At 40.1% G+C, this 23,367-nt stretch overlaps 1 long non-coding RNA gene across 1 annotated transcript; it reads left to right on the top strand.

The window, feature by feature from the left end:
• The first annotated feature begins 3,562 nt into the window (after positions 1–3,562).
• Positions 3,563–4,722, top strand: LOC131489768 (uncharacterized). The gene is made up of 2 exons (XR_009250727.1): positions 3,563–3,649; positions 4,412–4,722. It is a non-coding gene; the product is annotated as an uncharacterized LOC131489768 (long non-coding RNA).
• Positions 4,723–23,367: the final 18,645 nt, after the last annotated feature.

The following is a 23,367-nucleotide window of genomic DNA, read 5'->3' as shown; positions in this document are numbered from 1 at the left end:
ATTTTTCCATGGTGTGTCAAACAAGGCTATATAGATCAAATAATATAATGGACATAAAAGCACATTTGTTTGTTTGTTTGTTTTAAATGTTTATTTATTTTTGAGAGAGAGAAAGAGAGAGGATCTAAAGTGGGCTCCAAGCTGATAGCAGCAAGCCCAATGAGGGGCTCAAACTGACAAACCATGAAGATCACGTGAGCTGAAGTCAGACGCTCAACCAACTGACCCACCCAGACACCCCAAAAACATGTTTAAAGGAATAAATCACTATGAATTCAAGGTTATTGCTTTGACTTCTACTACCAGATGCCATTTAGTAAATCAGTTTGTTTCCCCTGTTAAGAAAAATCTCATGTAGCTATTTCAAAAGCTATTTTTGATAACATTGGAATTTTTCTGCTGTAATACAATAAAGCAAAGTATAAAAATTTTTTTATTCTCCCACTAAAAGAAGAAAGAAATCTAATTAAGGAAACAATAAATTCTTCCAAGGTCTGGATTGAGACCTTAAAAGTATTGCGATTAGATGCTAAATACCTAAGAGATAAATCATATTGTTTTCCTTAAAATATTGGGCAAATAATACACCGCTTATAATTATGGGAAAATGCATTTTATATCACTCCTTGACGAACAGCAACATTGTTTTTCTCAAGCAGTAGCGTTCTGACCAAATTTTCAGTTTTATCTCTCTTAACAGTAGAAGAGGTCTTGATAGCTTTACTCTATGGCAAAAGTGAAAAACAACGAGGGAGAATTATGTGTGAAATCTGGTCCATTAAGCAAACAATAGAGATTTAACCACCTCTGAGCTCTGCTTCCCAGGTGTAAAAGCAGGTGCTAAAACACCAACTGTCACCCCTGGAAATCTATCCATTCTTTAAGGTGTTTTCTCCCTTATTGTTTACCTGGAAAAACTGAGGCTAAGCCTTTAAAGAAAAAGTAGTTCCCAAGAAAAACCATGAGAGGTATTACTTTGTGTTTTTATTAAGAAAAATAGAACAAACTCAGTGAATGAAACAAAAAGACCGTTGGGTCTGGCGGGGGAGGGTGGCTAATGCCTGTTTTAAGATCTGTATGTTTTATTGACAAATATATAACGTACATTTGAATTTATGAGTGTAATAATATACTCAATTAAAAAAAGGATTTGGGGGTACCTGGGTGGCTCAGTCGGTTAAGCGTCGACTTCAGCGCAGGTCCTGATCTCGCAGTTTGTGAGTTCGTAAGCATATTTGGATCAAGAGACTGCGGGGCCAACACTTTCTTCTTTTACAGAGTCTAAGAGGCATGGTCAGAATTTATCAAGACATTAAATAGGAGTGAGGGCATAGCCAAAGAAACATTTTCCAGCACCAATTAGCAGGTTTTATGATTCACTGAGTTGGCCCATCTACTGTTCACCTAATTCCCAGCTAAAATGAAATGCTGTTGGCATGGCGTGTCAGGAGGCCGATTGACACTTTCAAGTACATGTCATATAAATAAAGATTTTTTTAATTGCTTTCCACTTGGAATGACTACAGAGGACTCTTACCCTGCATCACTCAAACTAAAAAGAGAAGAGTTAATTACTTGAAAGGCAAGAGAAAACAAGGAGAGGTAAATTTTGAACCCAAAGAAATTTATATAAGATAGTCTCTGGTGCTTTAAAATTTTTCTGCTTATTGTTACATTAGCCGTAGGTAAGTGGCTGGTGTTAAGTGTTCAAGATTAAGGGATGGAAAGATGCTTATTTGATTTCACCTCCTAAAAATAGAAAACCCAGTACTAGCAGTAGAAAGAAAATGATCTTTAGGTTTCAGAGCCCCGAGGTACCACTTAACACTCCAAACAGTGGTTTTTTTACCTTAATTCTGGCTGCAAAAACCCATGATCCATGAGAAATAAGGGCTGAATATGTCTGGTGTCCATGAGAGGAGGAGAAGCAGCAACCAAGTAAATAGAAAAATGCATCTTGCCAGGGATTTCATGCTCTAAGTGGCTTTCACGGACCTCTCTAGAAGTAGCAGAGCTAGGACTAGAGCCCAAGTCTCCTGACCCCAAGTTCAGAATTCTGTCTTAGTTGCTTTCAAACTGCTCTATTGTATCTGGCTTCTTCACACTTGAATGTGCTCCTTTTTTTCCACCTCCACCCCCACCCCGTGCCTTTCTTTGACTGACTCCTACTTATCTCTGAGGTCTTACCTTAGACATCACTTCCTCCAAAGAGCCTTTCCTGACCTCCCCCAACTCCTCCATTCCTGAACCCCCTGGGTTGTGTGCTGTGTCCCACACTACCATTAGGTGTTTCCCCCATCCATTTGTTGTAATTAGTTGTCGAATTGTTTTCCCCCACCAGCCCAGAAAGCTGATCTTCGTGTTCACTATGGAATTCCCAGTACAGAGTATTAACAGCTGTTCTAGTCAGAAAATATGATTAGGATTCCATGTCCCAAGAGACACTTAACAATAAATTTGACTTCATTAAAAGTGAGGCTTAAATTCACTTTACAAACATGTTTGCTTATAAGACAGTTACAACGTTTTCTTCAGAGTAGTCTCTTCTACATGAATTGAAAGTAACTTTATTCATCAGTTCCTCAAAAATGTTGTGGAATATGTACCATAAAAGACTTAATCACAAAATGAGTCTTTACTTCTAAACAACCATTTCCTGAATTTGTATATTTACCTACATTTATTTCTGTTCTTTGACTTTAAATAAGTCAATTCCTAGTATTCTCTGAAATTATGTGCATACACACGTATTTCAATGCCTTTTGTTTACTGTGGAATCCTTTACAAAGTTTTCTGAGTATTGCCTTTTTGGCTTTGCTAATTTCTAATTTACCCCTAGTCTGTGGTACTTTTTAGCATAGCTTTATTAAAAAAAAAAAAAAGCTAGTAAATGATGAATCATGAGAATCTACCCCCAAAAAAAGAGTACACTATATATACTGTATGTTAACCAACTTAACAATAAATTATATTAAATAAATAAATAAAACTAATAGAGAGTCCATGATTTGGCCTAATGATCCCCTTCTGTAATATTTTCAGACTTTATATCCCAACGCTTCATCTACCTCAAGACTCCCCAACAAGTTCATCACAATTGTACTCTTAATCTTGAGTCCTCATATTGCTTATTTCCAGGTATCTATTATTATGTCACATATTCTTCTGCACAACTTAGAAGTCTGCCCTCTGAGGTAGAAGGGGGGGACAGCAGTGATACAGCAACTTTCTCTGTCACCATCTATGAGAGACACATTGGTTGATCTAACCCGACATCCTTTACCAACCTGATTCTCCTGTGTCCACTTTGGCTATAGACTGAAAAATTCAAATACTCACTCTTCCAGTCTAGTTCAGGTAAGAACAAGGGAGAGCTGTGAGTGGCTCTTAAAAAAAAAGGTTTTACTTCTCTATTAAAACAGAAGAAAACAAAACCATGGTTGGCCTATCCTCTTCCCTTTGTTCCTGCCTTAAACATGGACACGATTCCTGGAGCTGCGGCAACCATTCTAAACTATGAGGCAAAGAACACGAAGATAAAGGGCAAGCACCATAAGAATAGCAGAGCCAGAGGATGGAGAACTTGAATGAACTTCCCAAGCAGCTGAACCGAGTCTTGCAACTATTTATCTCCAGGCTCCTGTGTTATGTAGGCAACTAGACCTTTTTTTGAATTAAGCCCCTGTTGGGTTCTTAGACCACTACAGCAGGAAGCATTCTTTACTGAGGTACAATCCCTCCCCTCAATGGATTGTGTATATCTTACTGAAAACCAGGCAGCTCTCAACCTTCAAACCCCTGGGTAAGAGGTTGCAAAGAGTAGAGGAGAGAGTCCGAGAGAAGGGGAGAGAGCCAAAGAGCAAAGCAGAAGAGTTGGTAGGCTGTGCCTGTAACAGTAGCAGATCAAGAACTATCTCCCTTTCGTACTCGGATGGAGGGAAACGCATTCCAAGGGATCACTTGTAATTCAGCTCTAAGTTTTCTTGTCTTCTCATTCAACATGCTCTCTCTTGGCAATGTTACCTACTTGCCAGATTTAGCCACAGGAATTGTCCCTGCCCTGTGATGCTAGCATGACTTAGGCACCATTGGTAAGATCATCCTACTGTAAATACCTTATAGCAGGTCTCCAGATGAAAAAGAGAATCACACTTTTTGGCTGCTTTTGAGGTGTTGAGGGGTCCAAAGCTTAGTACCCCATCTATAGCTCTTGAGTAGAGAATCTATTCAATAAATAAGAAAAGGGATAAGAAAGATGTCCAAAATAACTCCTTTCTCACTGAGAAAGTCTGGGCCAGAGGACCTATCATAGTGTGAGAGCTGAATTAGCTTGTTACTGAACCCCAAATTTAATAGACCAAGCTGTCAGCTTAGGACCAGACTATATAATGTGTCTCCCTCCACTCTCCAGGGGGCCAGTCTTTCTCTTCCTCTTTATAAGATGGCCAAGAATAATCAAGAACAAACGGGCTGAGCAGGCAGCAAAATGCCAAGAGGAAAACAGAGAAGGGCTGAGCTGCAAAGATCCTGATCTTTTCCAAATCCCCCATTCATTTGATCTCTGCAGAGAATTGAAGCAAGAGACCAGAAGCGTCTAGGAAAAACAAGACAAAACAAAAACATCTATCTGTTTAAAAACAAGAGTAGAAGAGACATTTCCTCCTAACAGTACCATTTGCAAGTGCTGAAAATTGTCCCTTTAAATGTTATGTTTCAAATTCATACGTGTGTGTGTGTGTGTGTGTGTGTGTGTGTGTGTGTGTGTGTTTCCTGAGAAGTTTGGAAACTATTCAAATGAGTTAACCCTAAACTTAAGAATCATAACTAGATGACAGAATCTTAATGGTGTGATAAGATAGAGGACAAAATACTGCCATAACATTTCTCTAAAGGGAAGCAAGTTTTGATATTCCCCTGGGGTGTATATTGCCCAGGTGGGGAGTGGGGTGAGAATGCAAGGAAAGAAACATCATTTTACTCAGGTCTAGTTTTTGCCTAATCTTGCTTTATCATAGAACAGATGAGATAAGAGAATAATCTCTGAACATACTTTGAAATGTAAGCCATTTGTGACCAGCTTGAGAATGTGAATTTTCTTTGCCAGAGAAATATTACTTAGAATATATGCTATTTAACCATTCAAGATGCACATGAATGGGGGTGTGGGGACTAGGGGGCTGTTGCAGATAGAACTTTCTGCGTGTCCCTTCCTGAGACAATAAGATTATAGGATATAGAGAGATAATTAACTTTTTTAATGTTTATTTATTTTTTAAATCTTTTTTAACTTTTATTTATTTTTGAGAGACAGAGCATGAGTGGGGGAGGGGCAGAGAGAGAGGGAGACACAGAATCTGAAGCAGGCTCCAGGCTCTGAGCTGTAAGCACAGAGCCTGACAAGGGGCTCAAACCCACGAACCATGAGATCATGACCAGAGCCAAAGTAGGAAGCTTAACTGGCTGAGCCACCTAGGCGTCCCATTGTTTATCTGTTTTTGAGAGAGAGAGAGAGAGAGAGAGAGAGAGAGAGAGAAACAGCACAAGTGGGGAAGGGGCAGAGAGAGAGGGGGAAACAGAATCTGAAGCAGGTTCTAGGCTCTGAGCTGTCAGCACAGAGCCCAACATGGGGCTCAAACTCACGGACCCCGAGATCATGACCTGAGTCAAGGTCGGATGCTTCACTGACTCAGCCACCTAGGTGCCTGGAGATACTACTTTTACCCGCTGGTACTTTGGTGTTAGTCTTGCCTGCATAACCAGAGGCAGACCATGTCATATGTCATTTCCACCCCCAATGCCCCGACCATTGACTTTTCTTTCTTGCACTAACATTAGACTATTATCACTGGATTCCTCAGCACAGCAGCCTGTCCTTAACTCATTTCCAAATGTTTCCTTTCACTATCATTTCAACCAGACCCTTCCCCATCCCCCATGCTTAGGTTCTCATGCTCCCTTCTCACTGCATCTTAATCAGATAAGATCCTTCAACGATTACATTTCAAATGTTTCACCAGGTTGATCCTACCCTATTTCTTCTTAATAGAAAGATATTATTAAATACTTCAGCACTTATCCCCAAGTTTTCTTCGAGGTGTGTAAATGCCCTGCTTTCTGTGCATTATACTATTTATTTATTCTTTCAAGACAGTCTTAAAATCTTTCCTGTCCATGAGCACAGAGCTTCCAAAAACAGCTTTCTCATATTTTACTCTGTAATGTGGGCAGCCTAGAATCTCTAGGCATTTGGAGAAAGCCCTTAACATAGAAAAACAGGAGCGGAGGGGTGCCTGGGTGGCTCAGTTGGTTAGGCGTCCAACTTGGGCTCAGGTCATGATCTCACAGTTGGTGAGTTCGAGTGTTGGGCTCTGTGCTGACAGCTCAGAGCCTGGAGCCTGCTTCCGATTCTGTGTCTCCCTCTCTCTCTGCCCCTCCCCCGTTCATGCTCTGTCTCTCTCTCTCTCTCTCTGTCTCAAAAATAAATAAACGTTTAAAAATAAATAAATAAATAAATTAAAAAAAGTAACTTTAGTAGAAACAGAGCAATGAAATGAATTGAATAAGCTTTTTTTTAAGTTTGTTTATTTATTTTGAGAGAGAGAGGGCACGGGCACACAAGTGAGTGGGGAAGGGGCGGGGGAGAGAATCCCAAGTAGGCTCCATGCTGTCAATAGAGAATGTGGCATGGGGCTTGATCTTGAACCATGAGATCACAACCTGACCTGAAATCAAGAGTCAGTCGTCTGACTGAGCGACCCAGGCACCCCCCTCCTGTTTTTCTTTTTAAAAATCTAATTTTTAAAAATCTAACGGGGCGCCTGGGTGGCGCCGTCGGTTAAGCGTCCGACTTCAGCCAGGTCACGATCTCGCGGTCCGTGAGTTCGAGCCCCGCGTCAGGCTCTGGGCTGATGGCTCAGAGCCTGGAGCCTGTTTCCGATTCTGTGTCTCCCTCTCTCTCTGCCCCTCCCCTGTTCATGCTGTCTCTCTCTGTCCCAAAAATAAATAAAAAAAAATAATAATAAAAAAAATAAATAAATAAAAATCTAACCCTTTTTAAAAATCTAATTAATATACTCAGAGATTGACACACTCAGATGTTTCAGGATGAACAAGATGATATTAAGAAGAAACAATCAAAGAACCAGAATGAGCTCTTGTAAATGTGACTATGATTGCAAAATGTTTTTAAAAATCCATACAAGTATTGAAAAATTAAGTTAAGAAAATCATCCAGAATAATATTGAAAAAAAAACAAACTAGGAGGCCCAACATTTGACCAATAAAAGTTTCATAAATAAAGATAGAAATAGCAAAGAGGACTAAATAATCAAAAATTATATATTTAAGGGGCACCTGGGTGGCTCAGTTGGTTAGGCATCTGACTTTGGCTCAGGTCATGATCTCACAGTCAGTGAGTTCAAGCCCCGCGTTGGGCTCTGCTGAGAGCTCGGAGCCTGGAGCCTGCTTTGGATTCTGTGTCTCCCTCTCTCTCAGCACCTCCCCTGCTTGTGCTCTGTCTCTCTCTGCTCTCAAAAATGAATAAATGTAAAAAAAAATTTTTTTTTAAGTATATATTTAAGAAACTTTCTAGGGCATGAATCTCCATACTGATAGGCCGCAGCACAATGGAGAAAAACACAAACTCACCTCTAGATAGAGCCTCATGAGAGTTTAGAACATCATAGATAAAAGACAGGTCCTAAAGCTCCCAGAGAGAAGACAATCCACATACAGAGCACTGGCAATAAGAATAGCACTGAACTTCTCTGGAGCACCTGGGTGGCTCAGTCAGTTAAGGATCCAACTTCGGCTCAGGTCATGATCCTGTGGTTTGTGGGTTCAGGCCCCAAGTTGGGCTCTGTGCTGACAGCTCAAACCCTGGAGAACTGCTTTGGATTCTGTGTCTTCCTCTCTCTCTACCCCTCCCCCGCTCACACTCTGTCTCTTTCAAAAGTAAACAGTAAGGGGCGCCTTGGTGGCTCAGTCGGCTAAGCAGCCAACTTCGGCTCAGGTCATGATCTCTCGATTCGTGAGTTCGAGCCCTGCGTTGGGCTCTGTGCTGACAGCTCAGAGCCTGGAGCCTGTTTCAGATTCTGTGTCTCCCTCTCTCTGACCCTCCCCTGTTCATGCTATGTCTCTCACTGTCTCAACAATAAATAAAAGGTTAAAAAAAATTTTTTTTAAAAAGTAAACATTAAAAAAAAAAAGAATACCACTGAACTCAACAACACTAAAAGTTACAAGGAAAAACATGCCTTTAAATTTTTAAATTTTTTTTTCAACGTTTTTTATTGATTTTTGGGACAGAGAGAGACAGAGCATGAACGGGGGAGGGGCAGAGAGAGAGGGGGAGACACAGAATCGGAAACAGGCTCCAGGCTCCGAGCCATCAGCCCAGAGCCTGACGCGGGGCTCGAACTCACGGACCGCGAGATCGTGACCTGGCTGAAGTCGGACACAACCGACTGCACCACCCAGGCGCCCCTAATTTTTTTTTTCAACGTTTTTTACTTATTTTTGGGACAGAGAGAGACAGAGCATGAACGGGGGAGGGGCAGAGAGAGAGGGAGACACAGAATCAGAAACAGGCTCCAGGCTCTGAGCCATCAGCCCAGAGCCTAACGCGGAGCTCGAACTCACGGACCGCGAGATCGTGACCTGGCTGAAGTCGGACGCTTAACCGACTGCGCCACCCAGGCGCCCCTAAATTTTTAAAAAATTATTTTAAAAATAGATTTCTAAGGGCACCTGGGTGGCTCAGTCGGTTGAGCATCCGACTTCAGCTCAGGTCATGATCTCACAGTCTGTGGGTTCGAGCCCCGTGTCGGGCTCTGTGCTGACAGCTTGGAGCCTGGAGCCTGCTTTGGATTCTGTGTCTCCCTCTCTCCCTGCCCCTTCCTTGTTTGTGGTCTGTCTCTCTCTGTCTCTCAAAAATAAATAAACGTTAAAAATTAAAAAAATAAATAAATAAAATAAAATAAAAAATAAAAATAGATTTCTATACCTAGTCAAAAACCATTTTTCAGAACTGCAAGATAGGTCTCAAAACACAAATTTCCCAAGGGGTCTTTCCCAGGAAGCCACTGAAGGATGTGCTCTACAGAAACAAGGAAGAACAGCAAGATTGAGAAATATGGAGGACCCAGGGAAGGATTTCGGTAACACAGGAGAGAGGCCAAAGAAAGCCCACGATGATGGGGAAAGGAACTCCTAAGAACTGTGCCACCCAGAGAGCAATATTCCAGGTTGGCAGGAGAGGACAGGTTATATAGGAGGCACATCTCTAGGGGGGAGAAGAAGAGGATTGATTATCTATGCTGATGCCTATGCAGAAAATTATATTAAAAACCCGCTGGAGACCGTGGGGAAAAAACAGTGACAATTACACAGAACACTGAGAGAATTTTGTGCGAGATAAGCAATAACTTCAGGGGCAAAAAGAGAAAGGAAATAGAATCATGGTCATAATACTGTGATATTATGTAATACATAGTAACTTTTTTTGTTGATTTAACCAAAACTGGGGAGGTCAACCTACCCCAGAGGAAGGAGCTAACAAAAGAGAAAATTGTTGCCTCCGAAGAATGGGACTGAGGAATAGAGGTGGGGATGAAACTTCATGTTTTCTTTTTATTCTTCTCAGTATTTAATTGTTAGAACCACGTGCATGTATGATTTTGGTAAGAATATAGCCATTTTTTTTAAAGAATATAACCATTTAAAAAATAATGACGTAGCTTCTTTTCGGTACTTCACTTACAACTCCATTGATATTAAGGATAATTACTATTTTTTGTCCTGGATAATGTACCATTTTCCCCTCCACTTTGTAAATAAGGAAACTAAAGCAGTAAAAGGATAAATTATGCATCAGAGTTTATCTAACTGGTAAATCATAAATTAAAGCGTAGGCTCTTTTAGTTACACATTGTGATAAACTACAGCTTCACTTCTGTTAACATTTAATTTTAGGTTTTGCACATGGTGATTAATGATTCCCAGTAAGGGCTTTGTATAGGTGTAGGTCAGTGTTGTCTGTTATATTGTCACTCCTTAAGTTGATATGTTCAGCGTGTAGCTTACTTATCTTTGTTGGGTTCCTAGTGTATAATTTTGAATAACTCTTCATCTTGTTTCTTCGTTAGCTGATCAGTTTGAGAGATTATTCGCAGCTCTAACTCTGAGCTCAAAGAAATTTTTAGCACAGAATGATGGTCCTGAACTGTTCACACTTCACAGTATTGGTTCTCAAGTCTGATTGCTTGGTGTAGGGGGGAGGTAAGTACGAGTTGAAGAACGTGAGGTGTGTCTAGAAAATCAGAGTTCCTGGGGCACCAGGGTGGCTCAGTCAGTTAAGCAACCGGTGACGGACTCTTGATTTCAGGTCAGGTCATGATCCCATGGTTTTGTGAGTTCAAGCCCCACATCAGGCTCTGTGCTGACGGCGTGGATCCTGCCTGGGATTCTCTCTTCCCTCTCTCTCTGCCCCTCCCCCACTCATGCTGTGTCTCTCTCAAAATAAATAAATAAACATTTAAAAAAAATTTTTTTTAATGTTAAAGAAATGTTTTGTTTTGTTTTTAATGTTTATTTATTTTTGAGAAAAAGAGAGCGTGAGGGGGAGAGGGACAGAGAAAGAGGGAGACACAGGATCGGAAGCACGCTCCAGGCTCTGAGCTGTCAGCACAAAACCCAACACGGGGCTCAAACTCACGAACCATGAGATCATGACCTGAGCTGAAGTAGGACGTTCAACCGACTGAGCCACCCAGGCACCCCTTAAAGAAATGTTTTAAAAATTTGTTGGGAAATATTTTTCTTTAAAAGACATATAAACACAAATGTTTACAAACTTTTCTAAACATGTAACTTGTCTATAGTAATTATATATGAAGAAGATACTGCTGAGAATCTAGTTAACTGTAAAAAGAAGAGGGGCACCTGGGTGGCTCAGTTGGTTAAGCATCTGACTCTTGGTTTCAACTCAGGTCATGATCCCACAGTTTCATGAGTTCAAGCCCCACATTGGGCTCTGCACTGATATCACAGAGGCTGCTTGGGATTCTCTCTTTCTCTCTCTGTCCCTCCCCTGCTCACGTAGTCTCTGTCTCTCTCAAAATAAATAAATAAACTTAAAAAAATAACAATAAAAAGAAGATAGAATTATATATTGATTTTTTTTTTTAGCATCTAAACTTAGGTCAGAAGGAAATTATTTTCCAGCGGTATATTTGTTGTGGTTTACACTAAGATAATATTTGCATATCTGTGATGGATTTGCTATAAGCCACTACAACTTGTAGGATACTGTAAATAACTAAATAACTGGTCCTGCCTAATAAATAGCAGTGGAGGATGCATAAGGAAGACCATCCCAAACTAAAGTACATTTTAGAGCGAAGTGGAGAATGAATGGACACGTGAAAATATGATAAGAGAAATTTGTTCCTATTTTAGCAAATACCTGCTGCAAAATTTTCAAAGCCTATTATTATGCAAATCATGATCTATTAAAAGGAAAAAGAATTAAGCAATTAGTGAAACCACAGGAAGGAAAAATGATAAACTTTACAATTTTTTAAAGTTTATTCATTTTTTTTTGAGAGAAAGAGAGAGAGAAGAGAGAGAGAGAGAGACAGAATGAGTAGAGGAGGGGCAGAGAGAGGGAGCGAGAATTCCATGCAGGCTCCATCCTATCAGCACAGAGCCCGATGTGGGGCTCTAACTCATATACAGAGAGATCATGACCTGAGCCAAGATCAAGAGTCAGATGCTTAACTCACTGAACTACCTAATCTTTAGCCTCCCTAATCTTTACAGATTAGATGCCCTTAATCTTTACAGTTTTTAAAATAAATAGAAAAATGGTATGGTTGCCATATAGATTAGAGCCAGTTTTATTTAATATTGCATCCATTTTGGAGAAAAAACAAAATAGATTAAAACATTTTTTTAAAGTTTATTTATTTTTGAGAGAAAGAGTGAGAGAAAACAGAGCATAAGTGGGGAGGAGGGGGAGGCACAGAGAGAGAGGGAGACACAGAATCGGAAGCAGGCTCCAGGCTCTGAGCTGTGAGCACAAAGCCCAATACAGAGCTTGAATCCACAAACTGTGAGATAGATCATGACCTGAGCCAAAGCCCAATGCTTAACTGATTGAGCCACCCAGGGGCCCTAAAAATAGATATTTAAAGTCAGAACTCCATGAGAAGCACTGTAGAGATTCCTCAAATGCATAATTTCTTAAAAATCCAAGTATATAGTTTCCTGGCTGCCTTTTACTATAAAACAATCTCAAACTTCCAGAAAAATTTTAAGAACATTTTCTTCCTCACTATTTGAAAGTAAATTGCTAACATAATGTTCTTTAACCTTAAATACTTTAATGTGTAATTATTACAAACATGGACATTGGCCTTTATAACAGCCACAATGAAACCATCGAATCGAGAAATTAGCATTACTATACAACCCTGACCCTCATTCAGACCTCATTCGAGTTCTACCGGTTGTTCAACAATGTCTTCTATAGCAGAAGGATCTAGTCCTGATCATAAAACCCATTTGGTTGTTGTGTCTTTTTAGCTTCCTTCAATTGTGTAGCAATTTTCCAGTCTTCCATTGACTTTCATGACCTTGAAGTTTTTGAAGATTCCGGGTTGGTTATTTTGTAGCATGTCCTTCAATTTGGGCTCACCTACTGTTTCTTCATGATTAAATTTAGGTAATGTGCATCTTTGGCAGGAACATCACAGAAGTAACACTGTGTTCTCATTACATCCTATCGGCTGACCCAGGATTTCTTTTTGTCCCATTACTGGTGATGTTAACTTTGATCACTTGACTAAGGTGGCCCCTTCTCTGTAAAGTTACATTTTTTAACCTTTGTAATTTATACACATTTATTTATTTTTTTTTAAATTTTTTTTTCAACGTTTTTTATTTATTTTTGGGACAGAGAGAGACAGAGCATGAACGGGGGAGGGGCAGAGAGAGAGGGAGACACAGAATCAGAAACAGGCTCCAGGCTCCGAGCCATCAGCCCAGAGCCTGACGCGGGGCTCGAACTCACGGACCGCGAGATCGTGACCTGGCTGAAGTCGGACGCTTAACTGACTGCGCCACCCAGGCGCCCCTACACATTTAAATATATAAACTAAACATTTTCAAAATTTTTTTTCAACGTTTTTTATTTATTTTTGGGACAGAGAGAGACAGAGCATGAACGGGGGAGGGGCAGAGAGAGAGGGAGACACAGAATGGGAAACAGGCTCCAGGCTCCGAGCTGTCAGCACAGAGCCCGACGCGGGGCTCGAACTCACAGACCGCGAGATCATGACCTGGCCGAAGTCGGCCGCTTAACCGACTGCGCCACCCAGGCACCCCTAAACTAAACATTTTCAAATGATAAGAAAACACACTTGACTATGTTACAAATCAACTTTTAACTCATTGGAGGCCATTTCAAGTTGGTGGCTTAACTCATCTTTGCATAGAGCTTAGGATGTTGCTTACTATCTCCCTCAGGCTCTTACTATATCATTTCGAATGACTTTTCATATTGTTTTTTCTTTAGCTGATCTGAGTTTTCTGAGCTGACCTGACATTACTCTCACTATAGCTCTGAGCTTAAAGAATTTTTAACACTGAATGATAGCTCTGAAATGTTCACAGGATTTATCTGCCTGGTCATAAAGCATCTGCATTTGTTATCTATTGTGGGATAACTAATTACCACACATTTAGCATCTGAAAACAACACACTGTTTATTATCACATGGTTCCCATGGATCAAGGGTCTGGGTACAGACCCTGGGTCCTCCGCTCTTGGGAGGATTCAAGGTGTTGACTGGGGCCGGGGTCTCAATTTGAGGCTTAGGTTTTTGTCCAAACTCACATGGTTGTCAGCAGTATTCATTCCTTGTAGCTATAGAACTCATGCTGGCCTATTTCTTCAAGACTGACGGAAGAATCTCTGGCTTCCGCTTCTGATCTCTAGACCCTCTTCTAAAGGGTTCACTTGGTTAAGTCAAGCCCGTCTATTAAAATCTCCCTCTCGATTAACTCAAAGGAAACGAATTAGCAACTTACATTACATCCACAAAATCCCTTCACCTTTGCCATCTGGATCAGATACTTGAACTTCTTGCATTGTTTCACTGGCCATTGAGTTTGTCACTCAGGCTTGACTCAGCCTTTTCTTTTTTTCAGTTTTAATTTAGAATTTCACATGTCTGAACACATAAAACCGTACAAGTAAAAACACTGTTACAACATGTGTGCATCATTGTGAAATATCGACAAGGCATGGATACGTCTGTTTTGTGTGTGCTTACCACAGAAAAGAGGCTGTACAATAGCAAATAAATGCATAACACACTGAGTTGTGATACTTTCATATTAAATAATGTTAACACTTATTGTAAACTTTGGGTGCTTCTTGCCTGTCTTTGTGGGTAAGGAATGAATTCAGTGGTTAGATATTGTTAGTAATTCCACTTAGAGGCAAACGTTTATTAACATCCTTTCCAGCTTCTGGATTAGTTTAACTGAACAGTATACTCAGTTTCCAATGGGCACTGATTTAAAAAAAAAAAAAAAGTGCCATTTGCAATTGCCTAGCTGTATGATTCTGGAATTTCTGAAAACTCTATAATCCAAACAAGATAAAGAAATAGGTGCTGCAGTTGATATATGACCAACAATGATCCACAAACCTACATGGCAAACCTGTGGTTATTATTCTCTACTTACATTGCACTTATTGATAAGCATTAAAAATGTAATCTTATAAAATAAAGACAGGGTCATAAGTTTCTACTTTTATCTATGGCAGGAGCGATGATTGAGGTGGGGGTTTTGGGTGAGATTTCACTTAATTAAAGAGTCTAAAAGAAAGCCACAAAAGAGTTTGAACAAAATAGTAATGGGAAAGCTGGATCTACAGCTAGTTAATGAATTTAGGAAATTCAGAGCTTAATCAAGTAATCATTTAATTCAGTGACTCCTTTAATAGGACTTATGGAGTCCTATATAATTTGACCATTTGTTTATCCACCCATGGTAGCAGAACTGCTGATGTCACCTCCTCCAGCAAGACCCCATCACGCTGTCTTACAGAGATGTACAATAGCTCATGGTCTCCTACCACCAATATCTGACTGTATATGCATTTTATCAGACAAGGCCAGTTCTTTCAACTGTCCTCTCTAGTTTTAGTTAACTGTAGGCTGTGTAAAGTCCACGGCACAATTCTCCAAACACAGTAGATTCCTTGGTATATGCCTCCTAAGTGACTAAGATTTCCTCTCCTGGAATAGGGCTACGAAATGACCTAAATCTAAATGTCCTAAAGTGTTAGGTTTCTCAAGGTGTTTTTCCCCCTAATCTTACTGAAGGGTAATTGAGGTGTAGCAAAGCACACACATTTAGACAGTACAATTTGATCCATCTTAACGTACGCACATACCACGAGCAAGATAATGAACATTTCCATTGGCCTGAAAGGTTTCCTTTGCACCTTAGTAATCCCTCCCTGCCTTTACATCCCTCTACAGAGAACCACTGATCTGCTTTCTGTCAATATAGGTTAACATTTTCTAAAATTTTCCATATGCATTATCATTGAATTGCTCTTTTTCTGCCTGGCTTCTTTTACTCAACTGTTCATTTTAAGACTCATCCGTGGAATGCTGAACATCAATTATCCATTCCTTTTTACTGATGAATAGTTTTCCAGTGTATGGATGTATCACAGTTTATCTATTCATGACAGATGAACATTTGGGTTGTTTCCAATTTTCAACTCTTTCCAATGAACCGGATAAGAACTTTCATATACAAGTCTTTATGTGAGCATATGTTTTCATTTTCCTAAGGCAGATAGCTAACGATGGAATGACATATGGCAGTGTTATGTTTAACTCTTTAAGAAACTGCCACGTGCATCATTTTACATTCTCATGGACGATGTACGAGAGTTTCACTTGCTCTGCATCCTGATCTACCCTTGGACATAGACAGTTTTGAGAACCTGAGCTTTTCCAATGGGTGTGTAGTGGTTTTGTTACATTTTCCCAAATGACTAATGATGTTAAGCATCTTTTATGTAAAGTGTTTGTTCAAATCTTTTGCCCATTTTCTTGCTAGGTTGTCCTATGTATTTAAAAAATTTTTTTTTAATTAAAAAATTTTTAAACTGAGTTAAATTTAATTTTAATTTTAAATTTGATTTTTAAATTTTAAATTGTATTTCTTTATTTTTGAGAGAGAGACAGAGAGAGTGAGCAGGGGAGGAGCAGAGAGAGAGGGAGAGAGAATCTCAAGCGGGTTCCGCACTGTCAGCATGGAGCCCGTTGTGGGGCTGGAACTCACAAATTGTGAGAACATGACCTGAGCTGAAACCAAGAGTTGGACACTTAACCGACTAAGCCATTCAGGTGCCCCTGTATTTTTAATGACTATGTCTGGAAAAGACTTGGCCTTCAAATAACCCATTTCCAAATGTTGAACATTTTGGCTCCGGAAATGATAAGTCAACCATTTTGATATCCATCAATTTTGAGGCAACTGCTACTTTCCTCTCTTTATAACAAGAATCTGTTCTGTGCTGTTTGATCTGGTCATCTAATACATTAGATGTCTTGTACCTCCATATTTATATCTTTCATACCGTGTCGTTGACATTATTTTTGGAGACATGAGCACTAGAATTGGTACAGAAGCGATTGAAAGCCTCCTTACAGTCAATGGGAGAAGGGTTTTTCTATCTTGTTTTATGATTATCCTTCCAGGGAAAGCATGTCAACTTAAATTGAAAACGTTTCTCTAACTGTATCAATGAGCTATTACTGATAGAAATCAAAGGGCAGCCTTATAGCTACCCTTAGACTTAGCATTATCTATTCAAAACAAGAGAAGTTGATTAAGCAACAAATTAAGCTCTCTTTGCTCACTACTATCCTCAGGGTAGCTATTTTGGACTCTATAGATAGTGACTGATACCACTTTACTCTAAATATTTAATAGCTCTCTCCAAGCTAAGTTGTGTGCATAACTGGACTTTGAAATCAATATTGCCTGATAAAACAAAATATGGATAAAAGAATGGAGTCACACCCAAAATAATAGCGGTTATCTATATTTCCAACTATTGTAGGTGTTAAACATTTGCTCTTAATATTTTAGTAATGAAAAGAACCTCTGCTCTACTCCCCCAGAGGCAATGTATTTACTTTTTGTCTCGCTTTTTCTTTATTCATCCTCTCTTTGCTCTTTCCCAAGGCCAGAAGAGGTGTTTAATTAGTGAGGAGGAGTGCCTGACAGTCGTAAGGCCAGGTGGGGTTAACCTGCTGTGGTTCAACCTTTAAAATCCCTCCTGGATCGCCTCCCCTGAGGCGTTGCTGGCTCACTGCATATCCAGGTTCTAATCTGTCAACTGGCAGGTTAGTTGGGCCTCCTGCATGCCCCGACAGGCCTTCTGTGTCTCAAACTAACTTCTTACCCTGCTACTGGGTGGAAAAGTCAGGTTGGCTGTTCACATGGGGCTATTTATCTTCAATTCACTGTGGGTATAGCGATGCAAGGGATAGAGGGGAGACCTTAGGAGAAAGCTTATTCCTTCAAACCTATTTCACCACTAATAAAGTTGTGAATGAAAACATCTATCTCCTTGGTTCTATTTCTGAGTTAGTAGATTTGGAGGGGATTTGAGCTATGGGCTGTGAGTTTAAAAAGAAAGTGGGGGAGCCCGGGTGGCGCAGTTGGTTAAGTGGCTGACTTCAGCTCAGGTCATGATCTCACGGTCCGTGAGTTTGAGCCCCGCTTCGGTCTCTGTGCTGACAGCTCAGAGCCTGGAGCCTGCTTTGGATTCTGTGTCTCTCTCTCTCTCTCTCTCTGTTTCTCCCCTGCTTGTACTCTATCTCTCTGTCTCTCAAAAATAAATAAATGTTTAAAAAATTAAAAAAAAAAAAAAAAGCTTGAATTGACTTATGTAAACGTGTGGCTCTATTCTGTTCCCTTCAAGGAAGCGTTGCCCAGTTCAGAGAACACATACATAATGTGGCTCATGGTGAGCTCTATTTTTTGCCCCACCCTATCTGTCTACACATACCTTCAAGACAAGGCTCTCTTCTCTGGGGCTAATAGGAAAGTATTGAGATACTTTGTAAAAAGGGCTGGGTTAACACAAGCATTTGTTAAGACCTGCAAAAAAAAAAAAAAAAAAAAGGAAATTATAAGTAAAAGAAACATAAGCACAAGAAAAAGCAACAATAAATTTTAAGGTAGAAAGAAAGGGCTGATTCGAAAGCATTAAATAGAGTTACATCTGAGAACCTGATGTTAATGTGAGAACCTACCTTAGCAGTTTTTCCCCGAACAGTGGATAAACGTGACTCAGGGCAAGGTGACCTACTGGATCAGGTATTTCGTGCCAGCAAATCTGGTTTGTTGCTAAAGCAGATACAGTTCTACTTTATTGAGTTCAGCACATATGTAATATTTTCATGGCATGCATTTTCTCCTCACACTGTATATCCCTTGCAATGAGGATTGTAGCAATAGTTTGCCCTGGTCGAAAATCAAAGGCTTTCAAATACTCTTGTTTCTTGAAATTTGCCTCAGATATAGAAAAACAGATCAGTAGTAACCTAAAACTGACTTTATCCTTCTCAGTTTAAACTAGTGAGCCAACTAGCGGCACAGACTCAGATGAGGCCATCTGAGAACTCAATAATTTTCTTTTTTTTTTTTTTTAATTTTTTTTTTAACATTTATTTATTTTTGAGACAGAGAGAGACAGAGCATGAACGGGGTAGGGTCAGAGAAAGAGGGAGACACAGAATCCGAAACAAGCTCCAGGCTCTGAGGGTCAGCACAGAGCCCGACGCGGGGCTCGAACCCGCAAAGCACGAGATCGTAACCTGAGCCGAAGTCGGACACTCAACCGACTGAGCCACCCAGGCGCCCCAATAATTTTCATTTTTATTATAAATTTGTTATCCATAAAAATACATATAAAATCCTGGATCTAGCCATTAAAATTTCAGTGAGGACAGTGGAATAACTCTGGTGCATGAGATGACAGAAGCCCAATTCTGACAAAAGTTTGGGAGGCCTTCTCAGCTAAGACAATTGTCCTGAACTTTGGACACTGCAGTCTTTTCTCTGATTTGACACCTAGTAATACTTGCTTATTCACTTGAATATGAAGTTGAATTAAATAGGGTACAGAGTGGAGACTTGAATCAGAACAGTCCAAAGATCTTAAATATATAAACTTTGATCCTTGCCACCTTTATCTTTCTTAAATTCTACCAGTGAGATTCTGTTCAAATGGAAGAAGAATAGATCCAGCTCAATGTTCGAGAGGGTATTCTTCCAAAATTCAACACTGTAAACGATCTGTTGCCTATTTCATCCGAAAACTATGTCATTATCCTTTTCAATAATTCCAAGTCTAAATTTTTAGATCAATTTGAATTAAACTTCAGGCAGGACCATTCCACTTTTAACCTGTTGTTCTATGTTAGCATTTTTGTAATGCAATCATTTGGAAATGATCATTGACAGCTTATGTTGTCCTTTTATGGACCCCGAAGCCAGGGCTAATCTGCTTAAGCGTAACATAGATCCTAGTTGTTGATGCTTTTACAAAACCTGCACCTCAGTGGGCAAGAATCATTTCCAGACAGATATTTCAAATAATGTCAAGTAACATTCTAAGTCATCTATAATCCTTGTGCATTTATTTTTGAACGGTTTTGCTCTTCGTAAACTTCTATATTTCCATATACTCTGCAGAATTGGTGCTTTAAAAGTATTTGGCTCTTGGGATTGTGCTTTTCACAACATCAAAGCATACACTTGAGCAACCTGAGATGTACACCCTGTCTAAGAAGAGTTTGCTAAGATTAAAAAAGCAGTGGTTTAGGAACCAGGAAACCTGGTTCTGTTAAACGGCTCAATGCCTGTGAGCAAGTTTTTTATCTTTCTGGTTTTTAGTTTCCTTATCTGTAAAATGACCCAGTTGAATTGGATAATTTCTATGATCGCTCTGAATGGTTGAACTATAGAGTTTTAAAATATTTGGGTATTTCTTTTTTTTTTTTTAATTTTGTTTTTTAACGTTTATTTATTTTTGAGACAGAGAGAGACACAGCATGAACGGGGGAGGGGCAGAGAGAGAGGGAGACACAGAATCGGAAGCAAGCTCCAGGCTCTGAGCCATCAGCCCAGAGCCCGACGTGGGGCTCGAACTCACGGACCGCGAGATCGTGACCTGGCTGAAGTCGGACGCTTAACCGACTGCGCCACCCAGGCACCCCATTTGGGTATTTCTTATAGATCCCTTCCATTTTATCCTCAAAGGAATCCCTAAAGTAGACAAGGCAGGTCTTTAGAGGTTATATAGAGAAGTGTGTATGATTTTAGACGTGGTAACCAGGGTTGTGGAAGTTTGGTGATTGGTAGAGATTACCTATATGACAAATAGCAGGACTGGAATATGAACTCAAGGTCTTTTGATCCTCTCAAATTTCTGTGTAGGCCACAAAAAGACATAAGAGAGAGCATAACTGGTTGGAATCACTAATTATTGATTGAGACTAATTATTGATTGGTTAGAGATTGAGAAATTAGAGGTGTGCTCTGGGTGGGTAAGTTTGAGGCAGCAGTATGGAGCAAGGTTATCATTCAGTTATGGCCACTCCTTGCCAGAAATATAGAGATAAAGTACAGGGGGCAATTGGGGAACAAAGCCATGAGCAAAGACAAGGAATTGGGAACCCCTCACTGCTCAGCTAAGTAAAATGGGAAAAGTCTTAGAAAGTATTTGAAAAACAAAAGCATGTGAAAAACATAAAATGTGTACTGTGTTGGAAACAATTAAAATTTGGGAAGGATATGAACTCAATGGTTAGATTGCAATAAAAAAAGATTTATGAATATAAAATTATATGCCCTAATGAGTGAAAGGGTTTAGGGAATACATACTGGAATATTAATGGGGTAAAGGGCATGATGTATGGTTTACCCATCTTCAAAACAAATTTTTTTCTCCCAGAGCTACCAAACTAGCTGATCTTTAAAAAAGATTTCCATTCTGGGGGTGCCTGGGTGCTCAGTCTGTTAAGTGTCTGACTCTTGATTTCGGCTCACAGTCATATAATCCCTGAGTCGGCTCTGTGCTGGGCATCGAGCCTGCTTAAGATTCTCTCTCCCTCCCCAGCTTGTGCTCGCATGCATGCTCTACCTCTCTGTATTTAAAAAAAAAAAAAAAAAGGAATTATTTTAAATATGAATTAATGGGTTTCAATTATTTGGGGGAAGCTGTATTATATCAGAGGTTCACAAACCAGTACCCATGGGCCAAATCCAGCCTATAGATGGTTTTTGTAGGAACCAGAACAAAGAATGGTTTTTACATTTTAAGATGGTTGGGGAGAAAAAAGAATATTTTATGACTCACAAAAATATTTTTTTAATTTTTTTTAATGTTTATTTCTGAGACAGAGAGAGACAGAGGACGAGTGGGGGAGGGGCAGAAAGAGAGGGGACACAGAATCTGAAGCAGGCTCCAGGCTCCCAGCGGCCAGCGCAGAGCCCGATGCGGGGCTCGAACTCACGGACCATGAGGTCGTGACCTGAGCCGAAGTTGGATGCTCAACCAACTGAGCCACCCAGGCACCCCAATGACTCACAAAAATATTATGAAATTCAAATTTCGGAGTCCACAGATCAAGTTTGGAATATAGGTACGCCCATTTGTTATATATTGTCTGTGTCTTTGCTTACACAGGCAGAGCTGAATGGTTGTGATAGACACCAGAGAACTTAAGCCTAAAAAGTTTAGATATTTACTATCTGGTCCTTACAGGAAAAGCTTGCCAACTCCTGTGTTATATAAAAAACTGGTGTAGATTATACATTTCAGGAAAACTCAGTGACTTCTGTGCAAATATTCATTTGAAAAGGAAAGTGACATTTTAGGACAGCAGGATTAATTGGGGCAAGCCCTTTAATTCAATCAGGGGGCAACAATAGGCTGCATTGACTCATTCCTGCATTATAGGTGTAATTTTTGAAGTTGGTTGTGATTGGAGAGTTAAGTTTTGCCCCTTCCTATAAATCTTTCCTTTTCCCATTACACACACCCAAAGGAACTTCTACTGTCAACTCTGTGAGTCCCCCAAGGGATATTGGCACTGTACAAAGGGCTCTCCCAGAACCCTTTTCTGGGGTGGGAATTCCAGACACTTCCGTAGTACCGTGGAGACTTGAGAGGGTGGCAAATCCTTAGGTAGTGCTCCTTAGATCCCACCTTTTCTGTATAAAGTCGGCTTTAGCTCCACCTCTCCTTCGATTCTCCAGACAGCCAATTTCTGCACAAAGCAGAACAGAAACGTTCTGCTTTCTATTGGTATCTGACACAATTATTCCTGGCTGGGGGGAACATCCTACCCAGTTCCATAAGGATATGGGAGATCAGCAGAGCTTATAGACTGAAAGTATTTGCCGTATTCCTGGTACTTGGCCCCATTCTTGAAGGTGATATGCTAAGCTCTTGTGTGTCTCAAGGTTTCTGTGAAAATCAAAGACTTAATAAATAAGAAAGTGCTTTGTAAGGACAATGAAATAATACAAGTGAAAGCATTCCTGAGCTGTGGCAGCCAATATGACTATAATAGTTACTACAGTTATACTAGACATAATTATCATTCACCTAAAAGCAAGCCAAGGTTAGGTTGAAAAAAAAAATCATCAAACCAGTAGTCTTTTTTTTACATTACAAGCACATTACAGATAGTTTAGCTGCCTTAATCCTGATAGATACAACATCCCTTGCTGTTTTCTCTTCCCAGTGGCTCCTGAAGCATATTCATTTGTTAGGGCTGTCGCAACAAAGTATCACCAACCCAGTGGCTTAAACAACAGAAGTTTATTGCCTCATAGTTCTTGAGGCCAGAAGCCCCAAATCAAAGTGTTACCAGGGTTAGTTTTTTCTGTGGGGGAAGACTGTGTTCAGGCCTCTCTCCTTGGCTTGACAGATGGCCATCTTCCCCCCGTGTCTCTTCACTCTGTGGGTGTCTGTGTCTAAATTCCCTCTTCTTGTAAGGACATCAGTCATATTGGATTAGGATTCACCCTAGCAACCTCATTTTCACTTGACTGTCTCTGTAAAAACCCCATCTCCTATCAAGGTCACATTCTGAGGTACTAAACGTTAGCACTTCAACCTACGAATTTGGGGACTACACAATTCAACCCATAACATGAAGGATGGTTTATTTTGTGAATTTAGGTACAGAATCCTTTCCTTGAAGACCTAATTCTTTGATGACCCATTGATTTGAGTGAAAGATGTT

Source organism: Neofelis nebulosa, chromosome 11 (genome assembly GCF_028018385.1).
Source record: "Neofelis nebulosa isolate mNeoNeb1 chromosome 11, mNeoNeb1.pri, whole genome shotgun sequence".
In the NCBI taxonomy this organism is placed as follows: domain Eukaryota; kingdom Metazoa; phylum Chordata; class Mammalia; order Carnivora; family Felidae; genus Neofelis; species Neofelis nebulosa.
This window is presented reverse-complemented; position numbering and strand designations above follow the sequence as displayed.